The 26,416-nt window shown below is 38.9% G+C and overlaps 1 pseudogene; it reads left to right on the forward strand.

Annotated features, from left to right (window-relative positions):
• The first annotated feature begins 14,984 nt into the window (after positions 1 to 14,984).
• LOC114005369 (60S ribosomal protein L10a pseudogene) lies at positions 14,985 to 19,018 on the forward strand (annotated as a pseudogene).
• Positions 19,019 to 26,416: the final 7,398 nt, after the last annotated feature.

Genomic DNA, 26,416 nt, shown 5'->3' on the forward strand with positions numbered 1-26,416 from the left:
ATGGAAAGGAATTGGAAAACATGACACTTACAGAAGGTGGTAATATTTAGCCATTGAGGTATTCACTTTCATTATTTTTTAACATATTTTTATTATGTTCACATTTAATATTACTGCTTTGTTCTTTAGTATCACAATAGTACATATAAATCTGTTTTATTTCATTTTTTTGGTAATGTAAGGCAAACAGCCCTACCATAATGTATTCGTATAATTTGAAACATATTGTTTTCTAAAATAATAACGAAACAACTCATTGAATAAGTCCATAGGTTGATGCTTTGTTGGAGAGGAAGAAATGTCTGTCTGAATAATGAACTCTTCTGGCACTCTGCATAGATTTTTGGCTGCTTCATATAAAAAAGGTCCAAAGAATGGCTTTAATTACAGCAGATTTAACCTTTTCAAATTTATCTCACACGTTTTGGAATGATGCACTTGCGAGATTAAAGCTGTCTGTGAGTTTAAAAAAAATTTTCAATATGTCTTTGGTGACTGAAATCATTTGGATATAATAAAAGGTTCTGTCAAGGACAAGTAATTGATTTTCAGTATGAATCAAAATCTAGTAGTAAATTTAAGAATTTTAGCTTCTGAATATAGTTTCAAAGTTCTTTGAAGGAGACTGTCTGCAATATATAATTTATAAAAGTATTTTTTTTCTTTTTAATGGACAGATATATTTTAATTTTCCTTGTAGGGCTTCTAGTATGATTTATCTTTTCCATTGTTGAAATTAATTCATAGAGCCCTCTATGAAGTAAAACCATGCCTAAACACTGAGGAAGATTTATGATGACTATTACTAGAAAAAGGATTTCTGATGTTAATCAAATAGGCTTAAGAAATAATTTCTAGCCATTCTTTTTGTGTGAACACATGAACTATAAGTTTAGAATAGTTAGAACTCTAAGTTCATGTGTGTGTGTGTGTGTGTGTGTGTGTGTGTGTGTGTGTCTGCATATGTGTGGATAAGCCTACATGTTTAGGAGTAGGGAGAGAAAAAATAATCTACATTAAATTTGTGAGAGCTGAAAACTGATTCGTATGTTTGGATGTTCACATGTGCAGGGGATAGATTAGATATGATAATAAAAATCGAGGAGGAATTGATTATCTAGCTCATGTATTAACAAAGCATCTGTACCACGTCAGTACTGAGTGCAAATTGACTTGCGTATATACAAAATGTTACTGGGGCTGGCAGGTGACATGGTGGTTAAGGGCGCTGGACTCCCACATGGGCGACCACAGTTCAAGTCCCGGACCTGGTGGCTTTCTCTCTCTCTCTCTCTCTCTTTCTCTCCAAATTAAAATAAATAAGCAAATAAATAAAGTTAAATAAAATAATTCTAAAAAACAAAAATGTTACATTATGTTGCTGGAAGTCAGTCTTCAAAGTAGTGAGTTCACCTTCACTTCTTCAAGTAGGTCTATCAATGGAAATGCTGGATTCAATTCGTTAAGGGATTTCTTATTTTATCTTCAACCCTCCTCTACATGGACACACACACACACACACACACAATGACTTACTCAAAATTTGACAATGAATAGTATATTTGGTGAAATTATTTAAATATATTATTTTCCATACAAGCTATTTTTACTTCTGTTGAAATCTTGTAATTCCAGTCAATTGTGATTTTTCACCAATTGTTTTTACTAATATCTATGTCTTAAAAAATTCTCATTCCAAAGTAATATTTTTAAATTTCTTGATAGACACATTTGCTTATGTATTAAATTCATTATTTTCATGTTTCATATCATCTCTTACTAATCTTCATTCTAGGTTTGCTGGTGGAAAATTAGTGATATTTTAATGAAGTTATCTCATATGTATGATGTGATAATAAAGGTAAAGGAATTTGGTTTACCCTAATAGCGATAGCAGATGGAGGAGAAAGCTTTTTTGTTATTCTTAATTATCTTATACATAAAAATGCAATTTGAAAGTAGATATAATTTCAAGCTATTACCTTGGTAAACTATAATTCTATCTATTTCTATAATAAGGCATAAAAAGAGTACTTCATAAGGCATTTTAATATATTTTAATGTGTGTGGGAACAGGTGTGAATTTTATTATAGATTTCAATTTATTCTAAATTATCTCCTTAATGTTCAGTGACCCAGTTAGTTATTTATTTTAGCTGAGCATTTCTCTTAGGTATAATTTAGAATTAGCAAAGCCCATGAAAAATAAAATACTATTTATTTTTTATAAAGACCCTTTGATTACCAGTTTACCACCATTAACAATAACTGGGTAATGCAGTTCTTGAACATCCATGAGAAGATGGGCTCTTTTGTAGTTTAGTATGAGCAAGCTTAATTAAATTTTCTGCAGGCATTATTTAGCATTAATACTATCGCTTTTTGTAATTAAAATGAAAAATAGAAAATTTTATAACAGAATCATTTACAGATGGAATGTTACTTTTAAAACTATTATAAACATATACACACACACACATGCACACACACATTTGTATAGAAAGAATATTTTTATCTGTAATAAGAAGAGTATATGTTGTATATTCACTCTTCCAGTTCAATAGGGATATTATGTTCAATATGACACCTGGCCCTGAGACATCACTACAAAGCAAGAGGATCCTTTTAATATAGAGAACAAATATATCACTGCATTCTATACAACACTGAGTTTTCCTATGATTTGACAGTAGTCCAGCAAATAGTTGGGACAAGCATCATAAAACAAGTGGGAGGCGCTGCAGATGACATGGTGGTCAAAGGCGCTGGACTCCCACATGACCAACCGTGGTTCAAGTCCTGGACCTGGCGGCTTGCTTTCTCACTTTCCCTTTCTCTCTCTCTCTCTTTGTCTCTCTCTGGTCAAATTAAAAAATAATGATCACAAATGGAAATAAATAAATAAATAGATATTTAAAAAGAAACAAGTGGGAGTCACCCTATGTGTAGCACATATGAGGAGAGGAATAACAAAAGAACACATAAATATCGGACCTTGAGTTCATCGACTCATTCACTATATGAACTCAGAGACTAGTATCCTGTTAACTGGGTAAATTTTCCTATGGTTTTTAATTCAGCTAAGATTATAAGCACTTAACCTTGTTAAATGAGTGTATTAAAAGATTCATATTTTTTCCTAGTATTTCAAAAAGTTTAAGGGAAATTAAACTTGAACATATTAAATAATAAAGCCATACAAACCACTGAAGGTCACTGCTTACAATTGAAACTATTGAAAATGAGTAGTTAAGACCTGTGATCACATGCTAAAAAGTGCTGAATTGTGAACCTGGGAAGGTAAATTCCTTATTATTTAAGAAATGTGGTTTGATAAGAAAAGTCTTATAAATACAAGAGAAAAAATAATAAATTTTTTAAAAATATTTTTCACTTCACTACATCACCAGTAAATAAATCATCACTTCTGGAGCTCTAACTCGGAGTTGGAAAGATGCGAGCATTTTTAATTATTTGAGGGATTGATGTATTTATTCACCATCACTACTTTAACATGAATATGGTATTTATCTGAATGCTCAGTAAACATAGCTATCTAAATTGGAAACTCTTTTTATTTAGAATCAACAGGATAACAGTCATTGACAGATATTCATGTGACTTTTAAATTAATAATTAGAGTGATTTATTGAATTCCATACTGTTAAATAGGTACTAAAATGGTTACTTTACTTAATAGCTTATTCATAATATTGAGTAAATATTAAATTGGCTTTCAAATTGATGTAGCTGATGTGACATTCATGGTAAATTACTTTTCAGATGTTGGCAAAAAGGACCATCATTTGAGAGAATTTGTAAGGAAAACATCACCTCCATTGAGAGACTCAAGCCAGAGATTAGCTCTCTCTTGTATACATCATCGAAATAACTGGAGAGCGTACCTTACATTCAGCACTAGATTGGACTGACGTGTGTGCCTGTTGCCAAAAAGTAGCATGCGTCTTACAGGTGTTTCATTAGCATCTTTAATAATATGGTACCACTGCTAAAAGTGTGATTCCGGAACACAGACTAATTACTGTGTTTTACTGGAATTATTCACTATTATGTGATACCAAATACCCTAAATGAGTTGAGTATAATGACATCCTATAGTGTCACAAACTGTCTATATTTTGAAGCATTTAATAGTTGTGGGAAATAATATTAATATTCAATGTTTTAGTGTGTTACATTTTTTAAGAAAACGTGTTGAAAGACAAGTTTGTAATGGTAATTATTCCACTGAAGTAAGATGCATGTGGTCTGCTTAAAGAAGAGTTAGAAAATAATTGATTAAAATGTATACGTATCTATCTGTCTGACTGGGAATGATTAGTTTTTCCCGAAGTACTCACATAAATGGAAGTGGATTTCTTTTTTTCTTTTCGGAGAGGTTTTTGCTATAGGGCGCGTGCGCTCGCCAGAAAGACAGAGAGAGACAGAGAGACAGAAAGCGAGAAATCATCCCCCAGGGGGGTGGCTATGTCGCAATCCCTTCTCTTCCATTCTCCTCCTGGGATCTTGGGCACACACGCACACACGCCCAGCGTGAGTTTAAGTTACTGGGTCCGGGACTTGAACCACGGTTGACTACATGGGAATCTGGCAGCATAGTCATTACGCTAACTGCTGGTCCCCGCTGGAGATGGTTTTCTTAAGGCTCTCCTCCATCAGTTAACCTGAGGTCGTTTTTCTGTCACTAGTGAACTGAGTTTTGTGTCAGGACCTACCTCCTTAGAGATCTAATGTGAGTCGAATTCCAGCCCACTCGCCATGTCTTGGTGCCACTGTCGAAATCCTCCGGAGGACTGGCTCATCCGGTGTGGAAGGACACCTGCAGCAAACCAATCTTTTGTCCGAGCTTTAGTTCAAGTGCCTTTCTTTTGAGAGAGTTCCAAGAGGGTGGTTTTGTCGCCAGCACTTTGCATGTACACATGTATGTGCTCATTCCCTGCATCAGAATGGTACTCAGTCTAACTACTAACTATTCTCCAATCATCACCCCTTTGTCTCAGTTATGTGCTCAGAAATATACTAGGACAGAAAAGAAAATCAGAATTAGTTTTCTAAACATTATTTTTCTGAAGAATTCTATGAGAATACAAGGACAGAATTAAAGAATTAATTCCCGTGACATTTTTTACATGTGTCTTTTTTTTTTTTTTTGAGAGGTTTTCACTATAGGGTGCTTGCGCTCGCCAGACAGACAGAGAGAGACATAGAGACAGAAAGTGAGAAATCACCCCCTGAGGGGATGGTCACACCACAATCCCTTCTCCTCCATTCTCCTCTGGGGATCCTGGGCACGCACGCACACGCGCCCTGCGTGAGTTTTAAGTCACCGGGTCTGGGACGCGAACCGCGGTCGACTACATGGGAGTCCAGCGACATAGCCATTACGCCAACTGCTGGTTCCCTACATGTGTCTTTTGACAGGGTTCAAAATTTATAATAATTTATCCCTTCATCGTTAAAATTAAAGTAATAATACTGTTTACCTTGCAATGAAATGAAATTATATTCTTATGTGTACGTATTAAGCACCTACTATGTGCTGGCAACTTTACTAGATGCTGGAAATTATAAAAAAGGGAGCGGGAGAACAAAAGCTTACTTCATGGAGATCATTATTCATCAGATAATCATACAAACAAATGCAGTTTGAAATCATGAAAAATGCTATGTAGAATAGGTTTCAGGTATTTTCCATTCAAATCTGGAAGGGATTTGAGAGGATCAGTAGGCCAGCTAGAAACCCCCTGAGAAAGCGAATTTTAAGCTCAGCTCTGAAGAGTGAGTAAAAGGTAACTAGGAACATGCAGGCGGGCAGGCCCCCCGGGAGCCAGAGGGGACAGTAAGCACAGCAGGGCCGACAGCCAGCGGATGAAGCAGGGAGTGCACATTTGAAGCTGTGTACCTGAGCTCCAGAACCCTTGCCTACACTCCCTCTATAACGTAACCTACTTCAGGAGCCCTCATCCACAGGGGGTTTTGCCATGGGGACACTTGGGATTGCTGAAGGTACCGGTGCTCACTCGCCAGGGGAGTAATACCGGAATCCGGTGGGTAGGTGCCCCGACATTGCAACGTCCCGGTATCATAGCCAGTGAGGCTTACCTGAGCGCAGTTCCCGCTCATGGAAAGTCCTGCAAGGTGCAGGGTGATCCTGCCCAGCCACGCATTTAGGCAGCTCCACAGACAACAGTGCAGAGACCGAGACACTGCTGTGTAGCCAGGGGTATGTTTATGGACCTCAGAAACTGGACAAGGCATTCTTTATCTTCCTCTAGGAATGGTTGTAAAGCATTAGAAGGTTTTAAACAGGGGCCAGTGCGTAGCGAGGACTTAAGGCCCTGGATTCCCACATGGACAACTGTGGTTAGAGTCCCAGACCTGGCGACCTGCTTTTTTCACTTTCCTTTTCTCTGTCTCTTGCTGGTGAGTCAATGTGCCATATAACAAACTTAATCATAATAATAATTAATAAATAAAACAAAATACCTTTTTGTAAAGAAGGTTTTGGGGGCCAGCAGGTGATGTGGTGACTAAGGTGGTGGATTCCCACATGGCCTTCCAGTGTGAGTCTCTGACGTGAAGACTTGCTTTTTCACTTTCTCTCTCTCTTTGTCTCTCTCTAGCCAAACTAAAAAAATAGCAATAATAAATAAACTAAGATAATAAAATAATAATTATTTTTTTTTAAAGAAGGTTTTAGAAGTTGGTGAGATGGGGAAAGCTGTAATGGTGATTTGGGTTCCCATTCTGAAAAGATCTCTCTGTAGGTAGAGGTGTGGAGAGCCGACTGGGAGGAGCCGATGTGGCAGAATGAAGAAAGACCCTCCAGTGCCGCAGAGACAGCTCAGGACAGTGGTGCATTTGATGAGGGCCATTAAAGAGTGTCTATAATGCCAGTGAATGCAGGCGGCCTAAATACATGCTGAGCATAATTCTGTTATATAATCTCTATTTGTTCTCAGGTGATAGACAGCCTGGTCTTTGTAGAGGCATTTTGAGCCCAAAGTGTTTGTTGTTTGACTATCTGGAAATCCTTAGGCTGATTTGATGAAAAGTGATTCAATTGGGTTATTAGGATTGTAATTCCACAAGACCCAGTTTCTGTATTTTTCTCTGAATATCTGTATGAACTTGAATGTGTTACTTAAGTTCCCAGGACTGAGAATTTGCTTACCTATGACACTGAAAGATGAAATAGATAGTTATTTACATCTACATTCGTCTCAGACTCCAAAGCCACGTATTTGCTGTGCATTCCTCATTGCAGTCAGAGGAACACTTTCTCTGTCCCTAGGACTAATAAAAGGTGAATCAGATACGTACAAAATAATGGGAATCCATTTTAGAAAGGGTCATTTATAAACATTTTAAAAGCACACAAAAATTCCCCAAAGAGAGAACAAGTTGCTATGGGAACAAGATATTTTAAAATAAACTGAAGTGGACCACATCAGGAAAGTTGATTCCTTTATGCTTTGTGTCTTACACACAATGGTGGTGAATTGTATGTGGTTTGTTTCAATTTATTAGAAGATCTGGTCAATGAATTAGGTGGCTGTTGATGCTTATCACGTAATAAAGACGTTCGCTAACAACAGTGGTGCCAGGGGCTCTAGGTTTACTCAGCACATACTACGCTCAGACTATAGGCTAAGAGCTCACATAAAATATGTGTACTTTTAAAAATCTGATCATATTGTATTGTGCTAATAAACTGAAGCAAAAATATATTAAACAACTTGTACAATATAACATAGCTGAAAAGTGACACTGTACTAATTATATAGGTTGTCTGAAACCTATATAAAGTGTAATACATCACCTCTGAGAACTTGTAAGTACAAGTTTGCCGTGAATTAAATTGAAGTAAGTGTATCTTTTTCCCATTATTTAAAATGAACGTTAATAAACTAGTCTGACCCATAGACCATTGCCAATATTAGGCTTTTATTCTGATATTTCACTGGGCTCAAATTAATATTTCAGTATTTTTTTCTTAAAATAATTAGTTATTTAATTTTATTTATTATTATTATTTTAAAATTTGCTACAGGGCACATTCATCACCAGAGGGAGAGAGAAAAAGACAGAGAAAGGGAAAGTGGGAAAGCCAGTCACCAGATCCAGGACTTGAACCATGGTCTACCACGCAGCTGTCCAGTGCCTTAACCACCATACCACCCTTGACCCTTAGTTTATTTTGTATATATTTCAAGATGTGTTCAGTTTACTCTCATTGGAATCTGACTTAAAGAGATGTCATTTTCTACATAAGCCTGTTTAAATATTTAAAAATATAACCTATCTTACTGTTGATGACGTACACAGTAAAACCACATAAGGAACATTCTGGGAAGATGGCAGGATAGGAAACAGCAGAACCATGCCCTCACACTTAGACAAGAACTGAACTGGCAGCATCCATTGATTAAACTCTTCCGGAACTCTGGAGTCCGTTGAAAGCTTTCGACTTCCAAGGCACAGCCTGGATAGTGAGCTGTGGTTATCTTCTTTCTGTAACATCTCTTAGCACAGTAGCAGCCACAGATCCTCCACTCTCAACCCATGGCAGGCCATCATGCATATGTTCCTGGAGCAACTTGCACAAAGCTTGTGGGGTCACGAATGGAGAAAAAGGGCTCTGACCAAAAACTAGGAGAGATCTGTGCTCTGATTGCTGCTTCTGATCATAGAGGTACAATCTGGTAGTTGCCATATTTTTGCAACTTCGTCTGTTATTGAAATCTTCACCCACCCCTCACACCAGTTAAAGATCCGTCCACATAATTTAAAGGGTCAGTGACTTCTTGCCACTTATTCTTCTAACACTTTTTGGGGACAGACATTAAAGACTAGGACATTAGAAAGCAATGTCAAAATTGAAGGACGTTGTACTATTACCATAAATGCCCAGAGAAAGTCACAAGCTCAGACAAGACCTCTCAAGACCTTACGTTTCTGACTGATTTCTACAGAGACAACCTATAAACAAAAGTTTAACATAAGTAGAACAAAATAAAACCCAAAAATTCTAATGAAGAAGAGCATCTGATTTCGATGTGTACATTGTTATATTCAAAAGTCCAGTTGTAAACAATAACAAAAATCATTAAATACGTAAAGAAACAGGAAAACGTGGCTTATTCAAAAGAAAAAGTAAAACAAAAACTACTCCTGAAGATCTGATGGCAGATCAACTGGACGAATACTTTAATTATTGGTTAGTAAAATGCTTGAAAGAACTTAAGAAAGACATGGAGAAAAAAAAATGCTGTGTAAGTACAATATAAATGTAAAAATAAATGAAAAAATGGAAAAATCTAAAAATACCCCCCAAAAAATGAAAATAAAAACCATATTAGAGTAATTCAAAGACAGATTTGAGCAAGTAGAAGAAAGAATCAACAAAATAGAAGATGGGGACCATAGAAATTATCAAGTCTGAGAAGTAGTGAGAAAAAAAAATACTAATGAGGAGGGCCAGCAGTTAGCCTAATGGTTATGTGGGGTTATGTGGCTGGACTCCCATGCAGTCAACCACAGTTTGAGTCCAGGACCTGGTGGCTTAAACTCACACTGGGCATGTATGCGTGCGTGCCCAAGATCCCAAGAGGAGAAAGGAGGAGAAGGGATTGCGGCATGGCCATCCCCCTGGGGAGTGATTTCTCACTTTCTGTCTCTCTGTCTCTCTGTTTCTCTGGTGAGTGCATGCACCCTATAGCAAAAACAAACAAACAAACAAACAAACCAAAAACTAATTAAAAAACATAGCCTAAAACACCAGTGGGACATTGCAGACCAATACAAGCATTTTGGGAGTACCAAAAGAAGAGAAAAAAATTGAAAAAGAGCAAGAAATAATTCCCAAATTTGATGAAAGACATAAATATAAACACTGAAAAATCTCCATGACTCTAAGTATGATGAACTCAAAGAGTTTAACGACACAGACACATTGAATCTTGGGGGCAGTAAGGGAGAGGTGACTTGTCACATGGAAGAAATTTCAGTGGAATTATCAGATTTATCATCAAAAATTTAGGAAACCAAAAAGCTGTGCACAAATTTATTCAAAGCAATAAGAGAAAAAAAAAAAAAAACCCAAACAATGTTGAACAAATTTATTGTATGAAAGTGAGGGAGAAATTCTCAAAGGAGTGCTTCAGGGTGAAATGAAAGGAAAATAGACAGTTACTAGTAAAGATAAATATGTGAACAATTATAGAAGCTAGTACTTCTGTAACTTTGGGTTAAAATCCTATATTTTTTCTACATATGTAAGATAATAATGTATTAAAATTGTTTATTTGGGTACAACAACTAAAATAAGCAGTTTTGTATGTTATAGAAATTTAGCTGTTATAAATTTAGATTTAAGTATTCAAATTTTTTGATGTTCCAAGTAATCACAAAGAATATATCGCTAGTAGGGGAACCAGCAGTTAGCGTAATGGCTATATCGCTGGACTCCCACGTAGTCGATCGTGGTTCGCGTTCCGGACCCGGTGGCTTAAAACTCACACCGGGCACAAGTGCATGCATGCCCAAGATCCCGAGACGAGAATGGAGGAGAAGGGATTGCGGCGTGACCATCCTCCCTGGGGGGTGATTTCTCGCTTTCTGTCTCTCTGTCTCTCTCTGTCTGTCTGGCGAGTGCACGCACCCTATAGCGGAAACCTTTCCAAAAAAAAAAAAAAAAAGGAATATATTGATAGATAGCTAAATAGTATCCATGAGAGGAAATGAGACAGAAAATTAAATACTTCTCTTCAAAAAACAACTAAACACAAAATAAGATAGGTAGAAAAAACAGGTCAAAAATCTAAAAGACATAGAAAACAAATGATAAAATTACTTTCGTGTCAGTAATTACTTTAAATGTAAATGAACTAAAAATTATAAAACTATGTGCTACTTACAGGAGACTCCTATATCCAGACTCAAATCGGTTGAAGTAAAAGGATTAAAAAGGATATTCCATGCAAATAATCAAAAAAGAACAGGAATGGTTATTCCAATGTCACACAAAATATACTCTAAATAAAAAAATAAAAGGTTAGAAGAGACAAAGAATAACATATTAATAATAATTATAAACATTTATGCATCTAAATAAAGGGCCATCACAACAAATAAAGCAAAGTTGACAGAATTAAAGGGACAAATAGACAATTTTAAAATAATTGTTGCATACTTTGATAACTAATTATCAATAATAAAAAGAACAGGCAGGAAATAAAATAAGGAATTAGAGGATTTGAAGAACAATAAACCAACAAGATCTAACAAATACATGGGAATACCCTACCAAACGGTATACATATTTTTCTCAGAAGCACAGGGAATGTTTTTCAATATAGACCATATGTTTGCTCACAAACTAAGTCTTATATATTGGGTTGTCAGAAAGGTGATGAAACATTTTTGCATAGAAAAATACATTATGACTTTTCCAACAACTAAATATTTAAAAGATCTATATTATAAAAAGTACGTTCTTCAACCAGAATGGGATTAAATGAGAAATCAATAACAGAAGAGAGGGCCTAACAGGTGGAATGGTAGTGAGGGTGTTGGACTTCCATGTGGTCAACTGTAGTTCGAGTCCTGGACTTGGCAGCTTGAAACTCACCCCAGGCTTGTGTGTATGAGAATGGAGGAGAAGGGATAGCAGTGTGGCTATCCTCCCCTGGAAGGGGGTGATCTCCTGTTTCATCTCTCTCTGTCTCTCTGGAGAGTGTGCATATTATAGCAAACATCTCTAAAAAATAAATGAAAAAAATAATAGAAGAGAAGCTGGAAAATTCACAAATTTTTAAGTATTAAATGACACTTTTTTTTTTAATTTTGAAGAGGTTTTTGCTATAGGGTACGTGCGCTTGCCAGACAGACAGAGATAGAAAGCGAGAAATCACCCCCCAGGGGGGACGGCCATGCCACACTCCCTTCTCCTCCATTCTCCTCTCGGGATCTTGGGCACGTACGCACACGCGCCCAGCGTGAGTTTTAAGCCACTGGGTCCAGGACTCGAACCGTGGTCGACTACGTGGGAGTCCAATGACATAGTCATTATGCCAACTGCTGGTCCCAAATGACACTTCTTGAACAACCAGTGGATTGAATATGAAATCACAGTGATATAAAAGAAATGTTTTCAGAGGAAAGAAAATAAAAACATATACCAAAAGTCATGGAACACAGGAAAACCAATAGTAAGGGGGGAAATAGCTGTAAATTCTTACATTAAAAAACTACACAATATCTCAAATCAACAAACTTCCTAGAAAAGAACAAACTAAACTCAAAGCCTGGAGAAATAGGGAAATAAAAAAGAATAGAGCAGAAGTAAATGAAACAGAGAATAAAAAAAAAAATAGAAATAATTAACTAGACCATAAGTTGGTTCTTGGAAAAGATTAACAAAATAAAAGCTTCTCCACTAAGATTATGAAAAGGGCTAGATGGAATAAAATAATAGGAAAAATAATCAAAATAGCTAAAATCAGAATAAAACATAGGGACAGGACTAACAAGTCTATGGTTGTAAAAAAGTTTATAGAAGAATATTGTGACCAGTTGTAAGCCAACAAATTGGATACTCTTGATGAAATGAACAATTTTTTAGAAATCCAAACTCTAAGTATTTATAACTGTAATGAAACGAAGATCTGCATAAATCTATAACTTGTAAAAAAAATGAATGAGGAATGAAAACTGTAGAATGGAGCAAAATATTTAAGGTACACAAAAATGGAAAATTTTCTATTGATGATAGTATGCATGGTACTATCTTTGACTGAACTAATATACAGTGTATTCATGATGGGCAAATTCATTTGATATGGTGTAATCATACACAGTGATGGAATGTAAGTAATAAATAAATCAAGGAGAACAAAAAATGTTACAGCAAAGAAAACTCTAGAGCTGATAGCATCAACATTGAATTCCATCAAATATTTAAACTTTTTTCTTGAAGTGTTTTTTTGTTTATTTTGTTTTGTTTTTGCCAGAGGGCACATGCGCTTGATAGAGGGAGACAGAGAGCTATAGAAAGAAAGAAAGTGAGAAATCAGCCCCCACAGAGAATGGCCACACCACAATCTCTTTGCCTCCATTCTCCTCCTGGAATTTTGGGTATGCATGCTCACACGACCTTCATGATTTTCAGGTCCCCAGGTCTGGGACTCAAACTGTAGTTGTCATGTGGGAATCCAGTGCCTTAACCACCATGCCACCTGCTGATCCCTTTCTTTAAGTTTTTACATATTTATTTCCTCCATTATAGAGAAAGAGAAACAGAGAGAGAGATAAACACCCCCCAAACCAGCTTCTTTTCACAATCAACTCTTGGCCTCAGCCAGCCTACATCACGTGCATACCTGCGTGTGCCCAGTGTGTATAGGGAGGCCTCAGGACGCAAACCTGGGACCTTCTGAGAATCCAGCACGCAGTGTCTATTACTCCTACACAACCAGCTGGTCCCTCTACCAAACATTTAATGAGAACTTACACCTTTTCCAAAAAGTTGATGAGAAAATAACACTCTCAAACATCCAACGTTACTGATACCAAACCCAGACAGAAACGCTATCAGAAATGAAAGTATAGGCCAATGTTCTTTATAAAGAATGATTTAAAAATCCACAATAAAATACTTGAAAACTGAATTCACAAGCATATTAAGAAGATGATACATCACGACCCAATGGGATTTATTTTGGGGATGCAAAGATATTTTAACATACCAAAACAGATCAAAGTAATATACCACATTGAGAAAATGAAGAGAAAAAAAACCCTAACATGATTAACTAAGTTGATGTAGAAAAGGCATATGACGAAGTTCAACACATTTATATATGAAAACATGCAACAAAATATGAGAAGAAGAACACTTCTCAACATATTAAAAGTTGGTACTAAAACAACAGAATGAGCATCATCCAGAGTAGTGAAAGAATAAAAGCTTCTCCACTAAGATTATGAAAGAGGCAAGGGGACCTGCTTTTCCCTCCTCTATTTAACAAAATACTGGAAGTCCTATTCAAAGCAAGGAGAAATGAAATGAAAGGCATTCAAATTGGAAAGAAAAAATGTAAATTGGTCTCTCTTTGCAGATTATATTATCTTCTATGTAGACAATTCTAAAGATTCTACAAAATTATTGTTAAATTAATAAAGGTATTTGGAAAAGTTGCAGAATACAATACACAAAAATCAATTGCACTTCTATACGTTAACAATGAACAACCTAAAAAAATCAAGAAGATGATTTTATTTATATTAGCATAAAAATACTTGGAATTAACAAAGGAGGCTAAAAAAATTATACAATGAAAATATATAACATACCTGAAAGAAATTAAAGAAGACATAAATGAAAACTCACCCTGTGGTCATGGATTAGAAGACTTAATATTGTTAAGATAGAAATACTACTTAAAATGATATAAAATTTAATGCTATCTCTTATCAAAATCCCAATACTTTCTTTTTTGAATACATAGAAAAACTCATCTTAAGATTTATGTGGAATCTCAAGGAATCCCAACTAATCAATATGACCTTGAAAAAGAACAATCTGAGGAATTCGCACTCCTGATTTGAAAACTTACGACAAAGCTACTGTAATTGATAACATGAAACTGACATAAACACAGATATATAGAGAGCAATGCATAGAATACTGAGTCAGAAGACAGTCCTCACATATAATGTCATATGATATTAGACAAGGTTGCCAAGATCATTCAATATGGAAAGAATGATGTTTTTAGCAAATGGTAGTGGGAAAAGTGGATATCTACATTCCAAAGAATAAAGTTGAACCCTTCCCTAACATAACAATCAACAAAATAAAAACTTAAACATAGGACCCCAAAATATAAAACTCATTGAAGAAAGGACATAAGGAAACATCTTTGTGTTATTACAACATATTTGATCAGATTTTCTTGGATATGACACCAAAAGCACAAGTAACCAAAGAAAGGACAGACAAATTGAATTTCATAAAAGTGTTTAAAAAGCACACATCAGAAGATATTACCAGCAGAGTGAAAGGCAACCATGGAATGGGAGAAAATATTTTCGAATCATATGTATGACAAAGGGTCAATATCCGGAATACACATATTGAAAAACTCTTAAAACCTAAAGCGAAAAAAGAACCCAGTTCAAAAAATGGACAAAGAGTTGAAAGGACATTTCTCTAGAGATGATGACCAACCAGCACATGAAAAGATGCTGAACATCACTAATCATTAGAGAACACATAAAAACTACGATGAGCTCTTTGCTTTTACTGTGAAGAGACACCATTAGCAGAAAAGAATCTGCAACACCTTGTACAAGGTAGTGCAGGAAGTCCTCCATAGCAACCAGCATTAAGTACTGAATTTTTTTTTTTTTTTTGAAATGAGGGGCTGAAAATGAGCTTGAAGGACTATAACCCTCAGGACAAATGCTTCTTGGGCACAAATGCTTATGTCTATTCTCTGCCCCAATTTTTGCTTGTATTACAGGGCACTGGCTGCACTGTGCTGAAGTCAAGGATATGCGTATTGAACACATCAATACTGGAGGGGCTGAACAAACTCAGTAAGAGTAGGGACTTTATTAAGAAGCTGGCCTAAAAGTAGGAAGTCTCTTTTTAGCCTCTGAATTTCTGACTAACCAGATCCCACGAATCCTGTGTCCAAGCCTAAACAAGGCTAGCAAGTTCCTTTCCCTGCTGACACACAGTGAAAACATGGTGGCCAACGTCAATGAGATGAAATCCACAGTTAAATTCCAGATGAAGAAGATGCTCTGTCTGGCTGTGTCAATCGCCCAAGTAAAGATGAGAGAGGCAATCTCACATGTAACCCTCACCTGACTGTCAAATTTCTGGTGTTATTGCTCAAGAGGAATTGGCAGCATCTCTGGGCTTTACCTATCAAGAGAACCATGAGCAAGGCCCCAGTGTTATGGCACATCATAATAAATCCTGGTGCCATCAAAAAGAAACAAATAGGGAACCAGCAGTTGGCGTAATGGCTATGTCGCTGGACTCCCACGTAGTCGGCCGCGGTTCACGTCCCGGACCCGGTGGCTTAAAACCCACGCCGGGCGCGTGTGCGTGCGTGCCCAAGATCCCAGGAGGAGAATGGAGGAGAAGGGATTGCGGCGTGGCCATCCCCTCTGGGGGGTGATTTCTCGTTTTCTGTCTCTCTGTCTCTCTCTGTCTGGTGAGCGCACATGCCCTATAGTGAAAAACCTCTCAAAAAAAAAAAAAAGAAACAAAAGATAAAATGAGATGCTACTTTATACCCATTAGGGTGGGTACTATCCCACCCTAAGAAAAAATTCAAACAGAAAAATAAGAAATGTTTGCAAATCTATAGAGAAAGAAATTGGGACCTTTGAACACTGTCAGTGGGGATGTAAAGTGGCCTAGCTGCTGTAGACAACAGCATAGTGTTTCCTAAAAAATTATCCTCAACAGGACTGCAGTAAAGAGTGTTCACGTTGAGTAAATTCTCTTTACAAGCTAAGTGATGTCTAGTGACTGAATGGATAAAATAAATTAAAATGAAAAAAATAGAATTTCCAGTGACAACTGCCTTTTCTATTTCTGGGTATACATTTAAAAGTGTTTAGAGCAAGGTGTGAAAAGGATATTTGTACACCCATGTTCATAGGAGCATTATTCAGAAAAACTAAAATGTAGGCGCAACCCGTGTCTATTAAGAGATGAATGGATGAGAACAAAGTGACATATACGAAGGGACTGAAGAAAGTTTGTGAAAAAATGGAATTTCAGTCTGAATTTCTTTGGGTGGGGAAAAAAAAAATCCTTACACAGGTGTTTCAGCACACACATGTTCCATGAACTTTATGAAGGCCTCACATAGGGGTTGAATATCCCTCATCTGAAATTCTTGGAATTAGAGGTGTTTTTAATTTTGGGATATTTGTTTCAAAAAATGAGTTGGAAAATGCATACTATGTATGAATTTCAATTTTTTCCACCAAAACCAACCCATATTTTAGATTCTATTTGTCCCTGAACTTTTCAAATTACCTTCATATACCTTATGCACAGAGTCTATGAAGGTAATTTTATGTCATATTTTTGTATTATGGGATTTCAACAGAAATTCATCACGTTAGGTCTGGTGTGACTTTTCCATTGGTGGAATTAAGTTAGTGCACAAAAAGTTTCAGATTTAGGAATATTTCAAATTTTTGGATTAGGAATACTCAATCTATATAAAAATATTTGTTAGGTTTGGAAAGGAAGGAAATACTGATACATTACCTGAGAGAGACACATGGATATAAGTCATGCTCTCCTGCCCTCCACTATGTTGTGATGCAGCCCGGAGGGTCCCACAAGAGAAAGCCACCAGGTCTTGGACTGAATAAACTCCTATTTTGTAGTTTATCTAGTGTTAGGTACTGGCAGTTACTAGCCACAAAACAGACTAGAATATGCGACAACATGGATGAAACTTGAGGACATTATGCTAAATAAAATAAGCTAATAAGCTAGTCACACACACACACATATACACTTGTGCGTGAACACACACACACACATTCACCACAATAAATCCTGTATAATTCCAGCTATCTAATATACTAAGAGTAGTTTAAAAAAAAAAAACAACCCAGCGATAGAGAATGAAATGGTTTTACTAGGAGCTAGATAGGAGAGGAGAAAGGAGAATAATTGTTCAATGACTGTAGAGATTTTGTTTTCCAAGACGAACGTGTTACGTAAATAAATGGTGGTAATTGTGCCCAATTCTGTAAGTGTGGTTAACACCTCTGAACTGTACACTTAGCATATTCAGTATAGTAAAGCTCATATGTGTGTATGTAACCGCAATACGAAAAGGAACAAACCACAAGGGAGTAGTGCAAACACGCTTTTGCCTGTGTGCTGTAGTTTTCTTGCATCGCCATGTGTATTTTTCAGTCAGTATAGTATAGCTATTTACTCACACCTGTGCTTTATTCACAGATGTGTAAGTGGCATGAGGTCAAATTCTATTATTTCAATTGGATGGAATTCCGCAGACTGTCATGATATCAACTATTTAAGAAATATTTTTGTGAGAGGAGAGAATTTTTGTGAATAGTATAAAGATTTTTTAAATGGAACAGAATGACTGAAGGTACCTATATTGTGTCAGTGAAATACATGACAATTGAATGAGGTGAATGCTAGAACAATGTTTTCCAAATGCTCATTAAATGTTAAAATAATTCTAGGAAGTGAAAGAAGTTTACATAGGGATGTCTTTGAAGACGTTCCTGAGTGGATGGATATGCCCTGTCATCTGTCTCAGTAACCCCTGTGTCCTGGCTCGGAAAGAGCTTATGGTCTAATGAGAGAAGGGACATTTTGTGATGGCATTTTTCGGAAATCTTTCACAGGAAGTAAAATCCTAGGTATTTTTAAATGGCCTTCAAAAGGACATTTTTAAAGACATATAAGTTATCTATTACAGCATTACATTGACTATCTTGCAAATCTAAAGCCTTTAAGTATAGTTTGTGGAAGAGTCTGCAGCAAGCTGTCACTGGAAAATTTCTCCTCAGGGGCCATGGTGTGAGCTGGCTTTTAAATATGGTGCAGAAACTGCCGTGCTGACTCATCTGGGTCAGTGCATTTTGAACATTAAGAGCTAAATGGATCACCTGGGATCTTGTTAAAATGCAGTTTCTGACTCAGTAGGGCTGGGCTAGGGCTCTAGATTCTGCATTTCTAGTCGCAAGAGTTAGCTGCACGAGGAGTTAGACGTGGCAGGAGGGGAGAGACTCTGGGGATCTTGCACGTGCTGTCACAGTGCAGCTGGAGGAAGCTGTATTCCTATGGACGGGCTAGAACTCTAAGATGAAGAGCGGCTCTGAGTGGAGGATATCGGAGTTGGAGAAGACGCATCCGATTGGACTAGCTGTTGACAGGCTACTGCCAAACAGGGTATCTCCTTCAGAGAAGTGACCACCCCACACTGCCCATGAGGCACTGCCGTGGTGAGCCCACACACAGCTCGCCTGCTCAGGGAGCCTCAGCGTGTGAAGATGACGTCCGATCCACCAGTTCACTCATAGGCTGTTTTTAGAGCTGTCACCAGGGTAACCACACGGGCTGATTTTTCAGTGTGCTAGATAATGAGGAGAGAAAGTAACATTTTACTATTGGGAAACCTGTTTATATTAAATGATCAACATTTAGGTCAGAAGATCAGTGGGCTGGCAGGTAGGTGGTGTGGTGGATAAAGGTGCTGGAGTCCCACGTGGCTGACCAAGGCTCAATTCCCGGATCTGGCGGCTTGCTTTCTTGCTTTCCCTTTTTCTTTCTCTCTGGTCAAACTAAAAAAGAATAATAACAAATGGAATTAAATAAATAATTCTTAAAAAAAAAAATAGATCCAACAGGTGGATGTCGCATCCACAGTTGTTTACAGTGTGGTTCGAGTCCTGGATCTGGTGATTTGAAAAACACACCCAGAGTGTGTGCATGCATGCACAAAATCATAGAGGAACTTGTGGTGTGGCCATCCCTTTAGGGGGTGCTCTCTCACTTTCTCCCTCTTTCTCCCTGTGTGTCTCCTGCTGCTGAGTACATGCACCATACTGCAAAAATTAAAACAAAACAAAACTAAATTTAGGTCAGAGAGCGGATACAGACATAAAAATGTCTAGTATAGGAGGACAGTATGGGGGCAGCAGGTGGCATGGTGGCCAAGGTGCTGGATTCACTTGGCCAATGGCAGTTTGAGTCCTGGACCCAGAATTCTGAGAGGAGGCTGGAGGAAAAGGGATTGCGGTGTGGTCAACCCCGCTAGGGGTAATTTCTCACTTTCCCTCTCTCTGTCTCAAATAAGCACACATGCTCTATGGGAAAACATTAAAACACAAAAACAAAAAAGATAATATGGATGAAAGAAACGTTGGTGCCATTTTTACGGATATATAAAATAATAATTAAATAATTGATAATATGATGTTAATGACTATCTAAATCAAATACGAATGATGTCCTCCCAATTTCAGCATGTGACTGCTAGGTTCAGGCCGAGGGAAATGTCAGTGCCCTGCTAGTCTACCTTTTAAAACACTCTGCCTTTTTAACCCAACAAATGGAAACCTGTAACGTCAAAGCTTACTTCTCTTTAGAAACAATTGCAAAGTAGATTTTTAGTGAAGACAGCTCTGTGACGTTCTCGAGCATTGCTCAAAAGGAGAGGGCAATATCACTTTTGCTCAAACTGAAAATGGACAGGGGCCGACATGCTGGATGTTGCACAGGAAAGCAAAACATAAGGTTTTCAGTTTCTCTTACAAAATGTTTTATTTTGTTCAATCAATCACTTTGTTACTATAGAACACTAATACCATCGACAATCTGAACTTCCTTTTCTCTCCCCAGATGAAAGAGTTTATGTTAAATTTATCTCTTAGGCTTCAAGTTATTTAAAAGGGATGTATCTTTAAAAAGCTACTACTTAAACAAGTAAAAGATAAGGTAAACATTAATGTCCTATCATTTAATTTCTCATTTATATGGACCTAAATATATTCATTGCAAATACTTTAGAAAGTAATGAGAGATTAAAAAAATAAAAAAAACTGAAAACATACTTCTATTATTTTAAATTAACTTCCCATAACAGTTATTGACATGTTATAAAACCAGTACATACATTGCAAACACTATTTGGGACAATTTCTTTTTCTTTTTTTTTGGAGAGTTTTTTGCTACAGGGTGTGTGCGCTCACCAGAAAGACAGAGACAGAGAGACAGAAAGCGAGAAATCACCCCCCAGCGGGATAGCCATGCCGCAGTCCCTTCACCATTCTCCTCTCAGGAGAATGCACATGGGCATGCATGCACATGCGCTTGGAGTGAGTTGTAGCCACTGGGTCTGCGACTCAAACCGCGGTTGACTACATGGGAGTCTAGCGACATAACCATTACACCAACTGCTGGTCCCTATTTGGGACAATTTCTACAAATGAAAACAAACTCATAATCAATAAGAACTTACTGATTATATTTTGTTCTTAAAGAATTATTTTTAAAATTTTATTATTATTTTTTAAATTTTCTATAGGGCATATACACTCACTAGAGAGAGACAGAGAGAGATAGAGGGGGAGGAGTGAGAGAAACAGCTGCCAGGTCTGGGATTTGAACCACAATCAATCATGTGAACCACAGTCCAGTACCTTAACCACCATGCCAGCAGCTGGTCCCATACCTACAGATTTCAAATGACCTTTATCTGGAAAGTATTATATATCCTAATGCCAGGCGGAGTTTCAGCTGTTCACAGTTAAGGTGGATACGAGGTGCTGATGTTTACAAAACCCTTTAAAGGGAAAACTGCTTATAAGAACAGCACATATTCAGGTTTAGGTTAAACCTTGGAAGTACTCTTCTTCTTTTTATGCAGAGTGTTTGGTTCTTTTTTGTCAGTCAACTTTACTTTTTAAGAGAAGTTTGTGCAAAATTGAACAGAAAGTACCGACTTCCCTTATACACCCTGCGCCTGAGCCCCCGTGCACAGCCTCTACTTTTATCAACACCCTGCACCACGGTGTGCACTTCCTGGAGTCAGTAAGCCTACACTGACAGCTCCGTATCCCCCACGCCCAGGGGCGACATTGGGGTTACCTCTTCTTGTACATCCTCTGGGTTTGGACAAATGTATAATGATGTGTTCTCCAAGATAGTGTCATACAGAGTATTTTTATTGCTTTAAAAATACTGTGTGTTCTGTTTGTCCCTCTTGTCACCCTAGCCCTGGAAACCACTAATCTTTCACTGTCTCCAGAGTTTTGTTTTTGTGAAGTAAAACCTTACAGTAAGGACTCTTCTCAGATGGGCGTCTCTCACTTAATGAAAGTTACCTCCATGTCTTAAGGCTTGGCAGTTCAGTGCTAAGTAATAATCTGTTGCCTGGATGTGCCACAGTGGACTCACCTTCTGGAGGACAGCTCGGTTACTTCCAAATGTGGGGATTATTGAAACAACTTCTGTAAGCGTCCTTTTGTGGGATTTTATGTGGACGTAAGTGTTCATCTCCTTTAGTTAAATAAACACCGGGGAGCGTAACTGCTGGATCTTACAGTGAAAAAGAGTGTGTTTAGTTTTGTAAGAAACCATTGACCTGTCTTCCAAAACAGCCAAGCCAGTTTACATCTCTGCTCTCAATGAGTGAGAGTTCCTCATACTCGGTCTCCTCGTCGGCATTTGGGATTGTCAGTGTTCTGGACTGGCCGTCCTAATAGGTATACTGTGTTTATTTTTATTTATTTATTTATTTATTTGAAGAGGTTTTTGCTATAGGGCGCGTGCGCTCGCCAGACAGACAGAGAGAGACAGAGAGATAGAAAGCGAGAAATCACCCCCCAGGGGGGATGGTCACGTCGCAATCCCTTCTCCTCCATTCTCCTCTCGGGATCTTGGGCACGCACGCACACGTGCCCGGCTTTAAGCCACCGGGTCCGGGACTCGAACCGTGGTCGACTACATGGGAGTCCAGCGACATAGCCTTTATACTAACTGCTGGTCCCGGTATACTGTGTTTTAATTCACAGTTGCCTGATGACGTAGGGTCTTCAATATGTAGCTGTTCACATATGCTTACTTGCCACTGTAGAGCTGTCTCAGTGAACCGTCCATTCAGGTCTTTGGCCCGTCCTCCAATCAGGTGGCTCACCTACTTATGGCTGGAATATAAGAGCTCCTCGTGTGTTTCGATCACTTATTTTTCACCATATGTGACCTTTGCCAGTATTTTCTCCTTGTCCATAACTTGTACTTTCACTTTCTTGATCTCCTTTCTTGTCTTTTCTTTGTTTGAAGTTGATTTATTTATTTATTGGAGGGGACGTCAGAAAGGGTACCCATGCCACCTTCTACCCCCAGCATTAGGAAGTCGGTGTTATGGACACATTCCAGGGTCACAGGAAATGCCAGGACATCAAGCCAGGACCTTCCCACGGTGGCCTCAGCATCATGGATCATCATACTGTCATGGTGTCACTATGGACATTCAGTCACGTGTATTTTTTTTTTTTTTTGAAGAGGGAGAGAGGTTTTTGCTATAGAGCACATGTGCTTGCCACAAAGACAGAGAGACAGAGAGACAGAAAGCAAGAAATCACCCCTCAGGGGGGATGGCCATGCCACAATCCCTTCTCCATTCTCCTCTCGGGATCTTGGGTACGCATGCACATGCGCCCAGCATGAGTTTAAGCCACCGGGTCCGGGACTCAAACCTCGGTCAACTACATGGGAGTCCAGCAACGTAGCCGCTATGCCATCTGTTGGTCCCATTTATGTGTATTTTTAAAAGCAATTTATGTGCCATTATCATTTGGTTTCATATTAAAGTAAAAAGTTACCTTTCTCAGGGCCAGCAAGTGACTTGGTGGTTAAAGGTGCTAGACTCCCATACGGCCAACTACGGTTCAAGTCCCGGACCTGGCAGCATGCTTTCTCTTTCTCTCTCTCTCACTCTATCCTTCTATCCCTCTCTGGTCAAATTGAAATAAATAAATGAATGAATAAAGTTAAATGAAAAAAATTTTTTATAAAAAGGTACCTTTCTCAAATGTGAGTAAAGTGTAAACTATAAGAGAGAACTCTGCTTCCTAGTTTAATGCTATTTCCACTGGGTCACTCTGTACCCTGGCATGTGATTGGATTTCATTGTTAACAACACAGTGCTGACAGGGTGTGTCTCTTGGTATAAACTCACTGCCTACCTTCATATAAATATTGACCAAAACGAACAGAGGATGGAAAAAAAAACATGAAGACCATGCAGGGCGCTACATTTCCGGGAGTCTGTCTTTTGTTTTCATCGGGCTTCAAACAGTTCCCCTTTAGTGGAGGAGAGAGTGACTGGGTTATAGATCCCTGAGTGTTTTTAATGGAGATCCTGCCTTGAACACGTATGGCAAGATGGATCATTTCCTATGAAATTGCTAACTCGTTCTGAACCTTGGGGACCACTTAGAACAAGTACCCTCTGCTCTCCTCACCGGCTTGGAGCAAAGCAGCTGCATTTTCCACAGCACACCGAATGGTAATGGGCCATGTACTGCTATGAATATTCATGAAGCCCCACACTCTGCCTGTCCCGAGATGGTGCCAGTGAGTGTTGCTAGAGGGATTTGAAATATCACTTTTGTAGTATCCTTGAAAAGAATACACACATCGGGAAAATAGAGCTAGGGCCCAGGTACTTCGTCCTGAGCATGCACTTCAGAGCTCTCCGCTCAATGGTTCTGCCCTGGAGCAATTGGCACAGAAATCCACCACCAAGACAGGAATGGGAGGCTTCAACTTTCTGAGCGCTTTTAAATCGGTGAAATTAAAATCTAAGTGGTCACCGTGGTCTAGTTTCAGGACTGGCACATTTCCACGGCCATAAAAAGAACCGGTCTGATTCTGCAACACGGCAGTAGTCGCTGGAGCTTGGGTTTTGCAGAAAATACACGTCACGAAGATTCCAGCTGCTTTGAAGTGGCCACCAAGAGCCCTGGGACCCTCTTGGTAAGGCAGACGGCTCCCTCTCAGCAGGGACGTGGTTCTCCTGCACGTCCGAGTTCATTCAGAACTGCCCGTGACCCTCCTGACCCGTGATGTCCAGCTGTGCTGTCTGTGAAGCTATTTCTGCATTTCATTTCCTTGATTCCTCTGTGGAGATTGAAATCAAATAGGCATAGGCACAGCCCCGGCCGCGTGCTTGGGAATTCTCGGCCGTGCTTCTGTGGAGAGATCACTGAGGAGGGCTGCACGCGGGGCTGCACGCGGGGCTCATGCGGGGCTGCACGCGGGGCTGAGGACTGCGCTCAGTCCAGGCTCCTGCTGGAGATGCAGGTTCCGCACCTTGGCGTTGTCACATACCCGGCCCTCCTGCAGGTTCACGTGACTCCTCTGTCTACAAGGGCGGACAGGTTCTGGTTTCCTTCTGGCTTCGATCTTATGCAATTGAATGTGTAACATCAACTTCAGTTTCACAGTGTTCTTCCTGCTCTAAAGGGGTCCTATGTAACATTTTATCTACTATAGTATATTATATTAAAGTATGCCTCTCTTCTCTGTAGTTTTGTTTTCCATGATGTCAATGATCTCACAAAATGTGGTCTGAAAATTCCAGAAATACACAATGTTCTTTTTTTCCTTTTTAGGTTCTTGCCATAGGGCGCATGTGCGTGCCAGAGAGAAATCATGCCACACTGCAATCCCTTCTCCATACTCCTCTCTGGATTCTCGGCATCACAGATGTGCCTGGCATGATTTTCAGGTCACCGGGTCCTGGACCTGAACTGCAGACAGCCATGTGGGAATCCAGCACCTTAACTACCACGCCACCTGTTGGCCCCCATACATTTTAAGTGCCACCATACCCAATGCCTCTGCCACCCACCTGATTTCATCTCATCACATGGGCACCTCGTCATCTTTTATCATTATAAGGGTGAGTACAGTGTATTTTGTTATTATTTGCTAGGGGGCATGTGCTCACCAGAGAGAGACAGACAGAAAGAGAAAGAGGGAAGGTGAGGAAGCACTGTCGGGGCAGGGATGGTCATGCTGCAATCCTGTGTCCTCCATTCTCCTCCTGGGATTTTGGGCATGCACACACATGCACCCAGCATATTTTTCAAGCCTCTGGATCTTGACCTAGAACCATGCAATTGACCACATGGGAGCTAGCTGACTGGATATACTGGCTCAGTATATTATAAATTGGGAGAGAAAGAGAGGTCGTAGTCCCATAACTGTTCTTACAGTTTATGAGGGGATTTTAAGAAGCTCATGGAAAAATGAAATTAAGAATGACTTCATTTTGGTGCAAAAGTTTTTGAAATCTCTGCCTTATGAAAATGTTTAACAAAATGTTGAAGACCATTTACATCGTTGTCACTGTTCTTTTTGCTCTTAGTCGCTGTCGTGAATCTCCCACTGTGCTTCATTTAGAAATCTGACACCGTGGGTGAGGGTGTCCAGGTACAGCCTAGGATGTGTAAGTCCAATCTCCCTCCAGGTTCAGGCCTCACCTCGGGTCCTGGAACACACCCTGCAGATAAGGAGGGTTACCACGCTATTCCCCTTACATCGGCGACATCGCACGCTCACTTTCATACATGACGTTGCTCGGTTTCACTCCGTTTACTCTGAGGCGGGCGAAGGTGTCACTAGGACGTGGGGCTCTCAAGCCCATTTCTTGGCTCTTCCATCAGAGCGGTCGCCTTCATTCCTACTGTGAGCGAACTCAGGCGATCTCGGCTGATGCCCCGGGTGTTGTCACGGTCAGCACCTGGTGCTGCAGAGAGGCAGGACGAGTCCTCCGTGAGCTGAGGAGGCCCTTGTGTA

This window comes from Tupaia chinensis, unplaced genomic scaffold (assembly GCF_000334495.1).
Source record: "Tupaia chinensis unplaced genomic scaffold, TupChi_1.0 Scaffold143676_1, whole genome shotgun sequence".
Taxonomy (NCBI): Eukaryota; Metazoa; Chordata; class Mammalia; order Scandentia; family Tupaiidae; genus Tupaia; species Tupaia belangeri.